Source organism: Lutjanus erythropterus, chromosome 2 (genome assembly GCF_056507025.1).
Source record: "Lutjanus erythropterus isolate fLutEry1 chromosome 2, fLutEry1.hap2, whole genome shotgun sequence".
In the NCBI taxonomy this organism is placed as follows: domain Eukaryota; kingdom Metazoa; phylum Chordata; class Actinopteri; order Lutjaniformes; family Lutjanidae; genus Lutjanus; species Lutjanus erythropterus.
In genome coordinates this window covers 5,234,659-5,244,565 of record NC_139318.1, presented here as the reverse complement: position 1 = coordinate 5,244,565, position 9,907 = coordinate 5,234,659, and positions in this window count along the sequence as shown.

Genomic DNA, 9,907 nt, shown 5'->3' with positions numbered 1-9,907 from the left:
CAAGTCACTCTTCACTAAGCCCCGCCCTCCTTAGTTGCTGTTGCTACGTCTGTCAAGGTTCCCATTCTTGCTCTGCTCATACGCTGTTTATAGTGATAACGGCAGTAGATTTAACAGCAAAATTTGGAGTGATATTTGAAATACTTCAACTCCACAGGGAAGTAGACAAAACAGTGGATTTTGTCAGCTAGAATGATGACTCTCACTCAGCTAGCTATTGTTAGCTAATGCTAATGCTTAAACAACTTGAGTCATCTGAGAAGTCCATCCCCAGCTGACTTTAATGTTTCCTTCTAACAAAATTTAAAATGAGAACCCTGTGAAGGGGTCCAAAATATGTTAAGTTTCATTAGCTGCATACATGATGAAGCATTAATGCTACAAGATTGAGGCTAAAGCTATATCCCAGTAGTCAGACAGTGAAATATGACATAGAAGATAGATGACAGAAATACACTCATCAATGTAGGAAAGGAAGGGGAGGGATTAGATTACGCTCATGGTCACCCAGCCAGATCGGCTGCCACCTTGATCACCTTAGGAAGACAGCCGGGATAAACCACCGTCCGCTGGCTTTGGTGGCTCAAATATGACCTATAAAGCTGCCAGACGGAGCGTCCATGTTCAGGTCATCATGAGGTCATTTGGTTGTAGTGGTGTACGACACTGAGACAGCGGAGCAGACATGCCCCCAGCGTTTTAGAGCAGAGAAGACTGTTAATTTTTCATGATTTTGACACCTAATTTTCCATACTTGGAGATTTTTTTAATCATTCAAATTTGGGCAGTTAATGACACGTTTCTATGGTGTGACAAACTCAGAATACACATTTATTGTTCCTTTATATGATCTTTATCTATGACAGGACGGTTGCTGTTTGGAGGGAGGGCATAGTGAAGTATCAATTATCACAGACTGCTTAAGGTCCCCAGCTACTTTTCCTGTGTGAATAGGGCGATATTGATCCAAGCTGCCTGGTGTTTTAAGGCGTTGTTAAATGTTCATATTGGACAATTCTGCAGCATATGATTTCAGGTCAGTGTCATTGTTCAGTACCGCTGCAGGAAGTTGTGTGTATCCATTCTGAAGCAACGTGGAAAGTAAAAGCGTGGAGGCTGGGGTGAGGGATGGATGTGTAACACCAAAGTGAACGACCAAAGAAGAGTTTGCATTCTGTCACAATCCAACATTAAATGTTAAAATTTTTATACAGATGTATATACTGTATGTATGTCAATATTAAGAGAGTATCAAGTGTTTTGCTTGCTTCATCACAGTTGTAAATGGGTGTGGAGCGCAGACGACCAGAGTTTGTGTCTTGTCACACGCCAACACTTAATGATTGTTTTTTAAATGTACCCGCAATCCTTCTCTAACCTCAACCAAGTGTCAATCCGCCATAACCACAGTCATTGCACTACTGTGGTTGTCACATGCAGATGCTGATTAAAGAAAGAATTTTTTTTATATGTTTGCAATAAATATGATGCAGTTGTAAAATATTCCCTGACTTTGCAGAATCGTTCAATATCGACAGGAGCTTTGCTTCACTTCAGCACGGCTTGTGAGGATTGTGAACATACATCAGGCAGTGCATTCTTCTGTCAGTGATCATTCTGGGACGGTTGCCAACAAAAACCGATTCAAGAATGTTCCACATAAATTCTAAAGTACCCACTTTGCCCACAAGTGGTTGTAATGACACGTGGAGAATGTTTGAGTAACGATGATAAATGAAATCATTATGTGAATGAAAAAAGAAGCAAAATAAAATTTACTATTCTCTGTGGTTGTTCCTGATATTCTCAGAGGGCCGTCTTAAACCAAATTAACGCTAAGACACCTGGGAATACGCCAGACTCAGACGTGGGTAAAGCGTTATGGAGTTGAACATTCTTAAGCCTTTTTGTTATCTTTTCATGTTCCACACGTGGTTTCAGTAATGTTTTTGAACATATAATGAAAGTTAGATTGTTTGTTTTGAGGAATGTGCAAACGCACTCCAAACACATGCAGTGCACTCCAGGAAAACTGCGCTGATGCTCATTCTGGGAATTGAACCTCAATAATTTATCAGAGACAGAACTGTGTTTGCAATTATTGTTATATTGAAAACTATAAAGTACTGAAAGCTGGTAATTACAGCTCAGTCTGATTCTTAGACGTTATTTATTATTTGATTATTATGACTTTGATCATTAGCGTTCTAGCAATGATAAAAGATATTAATACATCTTTTAGGATTATTCTTCCAATTCTTCTTGTGCCCTAAAACTATCTGCATCTCAGAAACAGTAATGGCTACAGTTCCCAAACTCAGCAGGTAGGTTGGAAATCTCACCCTCTAGACAAGAAAAGAAAAAAAAAAAGCTTTACATTTTTGCCTTTAACTTTTGGACTGTAATTATCAGAAACAAAAACTTTTTTCCTGGATTTTATGGGTCCAGACAAATTTATCCATTCTTAGACATTAGAGGCCAACGTGGGAGTGGATTTTCACTTGTGCTCTGTCCCACTCCCACAGAAATACTGTCAGGTCTCAATTCCATGAGACAGTTAAAAAAAAAAAAAAAACAAAGAAAATCCAGTCCCTCCAAGAATGACTCCTGTCCACACCCACCCATTTTTATATGTTAAAAAATGGACCTGTTGTTCTTATGATTCCCGCTCCCGCTGACTTTTTTCCTGTCCTGTCCCAGTCCTCTGATAAATACTTAAATTCACTCAATTCATGCAGGAATTCCACAGAGATTCACGTGATGCATATGAGCCAAATTTTATGCTACTTCGAATTTTGTCAAAATCAGTTTTTTGGTAACTCCTCGAACACACGTTGAGTGATCGGGCAATCAGACTGGTTGTACAGTATATCTCAAGCCAGACATAACCTGTTTTTTTTTATTTTTAATATTCCATATAGCTTTGAAACTATACATCTAAACCTGTGTCTTTTGATTAAATCTTACATAAACATTCAAATTAAAAGCTGTAATATGTAACATTTTGGCATTAAAATAAAAAAAAACACTAGTCTCATGCCATGTATTTTGTTGAGTTGTGTACTGACATTTTCCCAAATGTTCAAATAGAGAAATACATAATTTATTCAAGGTAATGGTACATTTCTGCACATAATTTCTGCCTGAGTCATGTCAGATAGATTTTCATCAGCTATGGTGTTTTTTTTAACAATGAAGAAAACAGCTGCCATGATCCCACGCTTCACGACATCATCAAATTATGTCTTTTAGTATTGTTTTGAAAGAAACCTCTCGCAGCAGAAATCTGTTATTTATTCAAGGCAATGGTGCTAGCTAGCTGATATTCCTAGTTGCTATACCTTCCAGGAAAACATACGTCAGTTATGTCAGAGAGTGAGGAAGGAAACATGTCTAAATGTGACATGAATAAAACTTATATATTACCTTGTCCACGACCACGATTTCAATATAATACAATATAATAATACAATTTTTTTCTTGTTCCTGGCTCAGCAACCAGTGGCCGGGGTCATCAGGAAAATATTTACACCTGGTTAATTAGGCCTCAGCTGCTCATCATTTTACAAAATCATTATGATCACTGATCATCAGCAAAATATTCATCATGGTTAAGTGTTATGGAGCACTGAGTTAATCAGTCTTACTGACTTCAATATTGTACTGCACTAATTGTAATCAGAACTAAGTTAATGTTTAGTTTCAACAGCTCTAGTGAGTAAGATCCAGGGTTTGAACCACTGGCATCACTAAAAGATGGACAGCACAGCTCCACTTCCTCCCATTGTTCAAAACTGAAGCCAAAATATCCCTGAGTACTGCCATCTTGCGCTGTTGACATCATTTAGAGCCAGTCTCTGTACAGCAGTGGCCAGCACTGAAGCTGCGCCTTCGACTTCCTGCCCACACAGCCGGTTGACTCAACCACGAGCAGAGCTCAGCTGTCAATCATGGCATGAAACCCCATTTTCACATCATCAAATAACTAATCAAAACCAAACAATTTAGTTTTTACATTAAACCCCAAGTCCTAGAGACCAAGACAAGGCAGAGTAAAAATGTGGTCAATTCTGAGACAAGATCTCAAGTGCGACAACTCAGTTCCTCCTCAGTGGCTGTGTTAAGTTGCTGGATGTTGGCAGGAATTGGAACACAATTTCATACACACCAAAACAGAGCATTCAAATATGCTCAAATACTGGGATGTCCTTGTGTACGGATCCTTGCAACATGGGGCCATGCATCATCATGCTGACCATCTGCCCAGTACAGTGTAAATCTTGTTTCATCTTCATGTGGGTCTTTTGGCCCTTTCCAATGGCTAACTGCTGCTTTGACAAAAGATCAAAAATCAGAAAAGTCTCAGAGGAAAAAAGAGAACTTAAAAGTTGTGACTCCAGAATGATTTTTTATTTTGGAAAAAAAAAAGTGTCGCAAAAAAAAAAGTGTCTTTTGAGAGGGAACCCTAACCCTGTGTTAAGGGACCACTTCTCCAACTGAAGGTGAGCATTTGTCCACTCAAGTCAGTTATGATGATGAACTGCACTCAGGTGAGGTCAATGAGCACTCATGAGCTTTCCTGAGACAGTTCTAGACACTACAAAAATAATGTTTTGCAAACCAACTGTAGCATCAGCTTTCCAGGTGGCAGCTCTCAGACAACCTTGCAGGTAAAGAAGCCAGATCCCGAAATGGCGTCGTCACAAATGGTCTGTGGTTATGAAGCAGGTTGGACGATGTCAGACAACTTATGGTAGCAAAATGAACATTTTATTCATGGGCAACTGCTCTGGTGGACATTCCTGCAGTCAGCATGCCAATTTCACGCTCTCTTAAAACTTGCAATGTCTGTGGTATTGTGTTGTGTGATAAAACTGTAAATTTTATTTACATCATTTATTGTGACCAGTCCACAGCATACCTGTGCAACAATCATGTATATACGTCTCACAACTGTCAGCTGCATAGATTATCTAGGCAAAAGAGTAGTGCTCACTAACACAGATTTTAAAGTCTGTGTAAAAAAAAAAAAAAAGGGGGTGGGGGGGGGGTTCTTCTAAACACATTACACCACACATTAGAAATAGTTCTAAGTCTTTTCACTTTTCACTAGACCGGTAAACTGTTGTTTATAATTTTTATGTTCAGGATTTTTTTTTGAGCAGACATAAAACGTGGCTCGGTGATGTGCCGGAGAAGAAGAGAGGAAATAACGGCACTGAAGGCTTTTCTCCATTGAAAAGATGTTCTCACACTTCTCTCAACTGGCTTCGGCAAGAGTTTGATCTGATTGGTTGAAGTTACCCTGTGTTAGATGTCAGAGACAGGTGGTTCATCCAATCACCTGCCAAGTGTTTTTTTTGAAAGTGCACGTTTTCCAAACAGTTCCTAAGGACGACTTCCCAGATGGTTTGGTGTAACAAACCACCTGGCGTGTCAGTTCAACAACCCAACACAATGAAAAAATACCATCTTGTCACTGTCCTCTGGCTCTGGTGGCACAAACATGTCTGGACATGTCCAATAAAGCTGCTGAATGTCCATGTTTCAGGTTGTTTTCAGGCAATAGTGGTGTTTGACACTGAGCTGGCTTTGAGACAATTTTATGCATTTACCGATTGTTTTAACCACTCAAATTTGGCTGTGTGTTTAATGACAAACTAACACACATTTATTGTTGCTTTACACAATTGTTAAAAAATTTGTGTTCAGAATTAGAGAAAAATAAACCTGTGTGCGCAGACAAAGTGATTTACTTTGACGTTTGGACTGTTAAAGGCAGCTGTAAATACTGTTTACTGAATGTTCAAACATGAGGGAGACATGGTAAGCATGATGTGTTTAAATGTGTACATGATTAAATCATGAATCCAAGCCCAACATGTGCCATGACTTGTATTGAGTGTCAACACGTGATATGACTCATGACAAATGGTTGTGTTTTGAGTTTTGTTTTCAGAGCAAACAAAAATTGGATACCAGCAAAGAAACACAATCAGAAAATGTTACTGCGGTTCATACGATTGGACAGAACGAAATGTATTTGACTTGCAACAAAATTAAAAAGAAAAAAATGTGCACTTGACTTTGATGAGATTTCTGATCCAAATTTCTGCTTGTATTTCTCTTGACAGAAGTGTATTTTTTTTCAGTCATTACTGCGTAGATAAACAAGTTATTTATGACCATGCTGGGGAAATGTTTCAAATTAAAGTTGTGCCTTGGAGGCTGAATACACATCTGAGGACATGAGGAAGGTATTTAGTCACACAGCCCACCTTGTTGTTTCCACAACAGCAGGTGCCTATATCATATGTCATATCATCATCTGTTTATGGTACTTAAAAAAAAAATTCCCCTCAAAACTGTCTGACACATATCTGATCAGCTGCCAGGTGAGTGCAGTCTGAACTCGCTTTGTGATGTAAATGTGCAGGTGAGAGCCTCTGAGATGGCTGCAGGAAAGAGACGCTGGGAACCACACTGTAGATATTTCCTTACAGGAATGACACTATTTCTTGTGTGACACATAAGTCTGTCTTTGGAAGTTCAGAAGAGTGTATGCAGATGGAAAATTTTACTTCTGGAATAAACAAAAATGGATCAAACTGAAACTTCTTTCACAACCTACAGTACACTTTTACTACTGGATATTGCCAGTTCAAGTTTTTCTTTCAAACATTATTTGGTGTCACTGCTGGAATTTCTGACGCTCACTAAAGCTCGATGATTTGTTTTCTATCTTTACACGTTTAACATAGACGTTTAACATGTTCAATGTGTTCTGCTGTTTCCAACAGACTAAACCTAGAGCCATCTCTGCACTGAACACAGAGACATGAAATTTATGCTGTATCTCTTCATTTAACTTCGAGTATGAAAAATCAGAGTTCCAGTTTGCTTCCACATATTGTGGAAGCAAACTGGAACTCATTGGACATGTCCAGACATGTTTGAGCCACCAGAGCCAGAGGACAGTGACAGGAGGGGGTTTTTTCTTCTGTGTCAGTTTGTTGGAACTGAAGAGAGCTGAAGTGAACTGCTGGGCTGATTTGGACTGAGAGAGTCACTGAAGGTACGTTTGTAACTGACCATTAGGGAGGGTGAGAGGTGGGGAGACTTGAGGCTTATATGGTGTTGGGGGGGCCATGGCTCCGGCACATCACCAAGCAGTCCACTGCAAATTGCCCATAGGATATAATCTGCTGTAAAGACACAGCTTCTCCCAAAGTGAATAAATTCTAGCCAGTGGACATGTGACAAAAGTATTTTGGTAAACCAGAACAAGGTTTCAGGTGGTGAACATCTTGGAAGACACACTGAAATTACATTCTGTTGCTGGCAAGCTAACTAATAAATTGGCCTTGGTGCTCTGCACTGCTGAAAGAATTTCAAGCATATGTAAGCACCTGTCATATTTTGTTTTACAGAAGAAAAAAAATAATGGATTTTTACTCGTTTTCCATGATCATGATCTAAAAATATAAATACACTTTTGCTATAAAAATGTGTTTATGTTTGTTTTTCTTTCCATATACTGTTAATCAGGTGCACAATATGATTGGGGATGTGATCTAAAGGGCCTAAAAAGCCATTTTTCATTACAGCTCAACTTTATTTTTTTTTTTGCCACTAGAGGGACTGACAAATCGACAAGCACAGATCCTACACATTAGAAGCTGTGTCCACCAAATCATTTCTTCCAGCTGAAAATGCCAAGCACTCTTCTGAAAACACTCTGGGAGCTTTCTCTAATATGTAATATCCGCAGAAGTAGCGGTTAATTTATGTTTTGCAAGTGCCTAATTTCCCAGATAGTTTGTGTTATCAACAAATGCAGAATGTAAGAATGTTGGCACAAGGTAGAGAACCTGCCCTGGCCCCTTGGTCTGAATGAAGGCACAGCTGCTTTGTGTTGTTACTGTGAACTTTAGCAAACAACAGCAGACTTGCATATTTTGTGGTACTCCAAAGACCAACTGGCTCTTATTTGGAGAACAAGGAAAATTCATCTCAGGCCTTGTTACTCATTCTGATGAGACTGACATTATTAGTGATTTCAATATTCATCTGAATAATGTCTTCAAGCCTCTAAGTAAAGCCTTCCCAGCCCTTTTAGATACTTTTGGTTTCCATTGTACTGACTCATTGCTATGATTAACACTCTCTAGTTGATTGTATCACACAGGATAGAGGTTAAAGTTCAGACATTTGATCAAATCTGAAGTGAAACTAACCTATCCGTGGTTGGTGCGCAGGTACATACCACTTGTCACACTGGTCCCCATCAGCTTTAACTGCACTTGATGAGTGATGCCAGTGGTCCTGGCTCCTTTCACTGCAGCGACAGGCTCTGCTGGGAACATCAATTAAGAGAACACCCTGTGACATCACACTAGCAGCCATCATTCCTCCAGTAGTGAGCCTGTTAACATAAAACACTTGGATACCTTTTGCTTATCTTGTGAGGCAGCTGGATTCGCTCACTCCATCTCCATCTTGCCAGGCTCCATGTTATCTGTTTGTGTCCGCACCAGAGGTGAAGCAATCCATCCCGCATCCTTGGAGGGACTACTGACAGCTACAGGCATGGTTTTAGGCATGCTGACAGCGAGATGCACCCATGGAAACAACTTGTCTCGAACAAACAATGGCAGATCCTGTAGAGGTTAGTGTAGATACTGTGATAGCATCAGTTATATCAGAACTAGAGAGTAAGCACAGATTAACATACATTACACTTATAAAACTTTCTACAAAACATTTGAGGAAACATCCTCTTTAGCAGGAGATTGTAAATTATGGCGTAAATCAAAACTGGACATTTTCTACCTCTCATGTCACGAGTGTATATTGTGTGTGCTCTCTCTGCTGCTAACTGGTTGATTCCACCACGCACGGCACATCTATCTGGGCTTTCAGTTGTACACTCAGGTTGCCAAACCAGATTGAGATGCCATACTGCAAGATGCTCTCAACTACAGCATGGTAGAACAGGAGCAACAATTCCTGGTTGACCTGAAATACTCTGAGCCTACGAAGGAAGTGGAGGTGCTGTTGTACGTTACCTACCAGAACACTCCATATTTGTTTATGGTCAGTGTGTGTGTTCAGGTATCTGTAGGAGTCAACCTGGGCTATGTTCTGGTCCTGCCACTGTGAAAAACTGTATATCACATATCACATAATTTCCTGATCCTACATTCTGATAAAATTGTGATGCTGGTCACTGTGCTTCTTCAATCATTACCAGTAACTCTTGACAACTGTGTGATTTTCCAAAGTTTGACAGTCCCATCCCTTTTGATCAGCACATTAAAGATATCTCTAAGGCAACCTTTTTCACCTGTGCAACATTAAATATTAAGCTTTTCTGTTCATGGCTGATGCAGAGATCCTACTTCATACCCTTGTTTCATCCAGACTTGATCATATTACATACACCAATCTTTGCTTCCCCTCATTGGCTCCCTAAAAGTACTGTCACATAAGTAAAATTCAGTTGATGTCAAAATACAGTATGTATGAGCTTCTGTATGTTATAAAATATGTTCAGCTAGCTACTAAAAGGTGAAATCCATTTTTTGGCTTTATCAGGCCATTTAATTCCTCTGCTGACACTGCTGAGATGACAGATTTTCCTTTATGGATCTCTGAAAGCAAGACGTCAAAATCTTTTACTTTTTGATTCCATTTTCATGATTGAACACTTCCTGACAGATGGGGCAGGAAGCGCAGCCTTATATCGTATTATTGGGGTGTTAATTATGCTGATTTACACGTCTCATGCACATGCACTAAGATACATACAGGTGGTTCATTTACACAGTTCTATGAAGTTATGAGCATTTTTTAAATTTGATGTGACATGTTTGTACAAGCCCTTCATACAAGGAAAGTAAGAGAA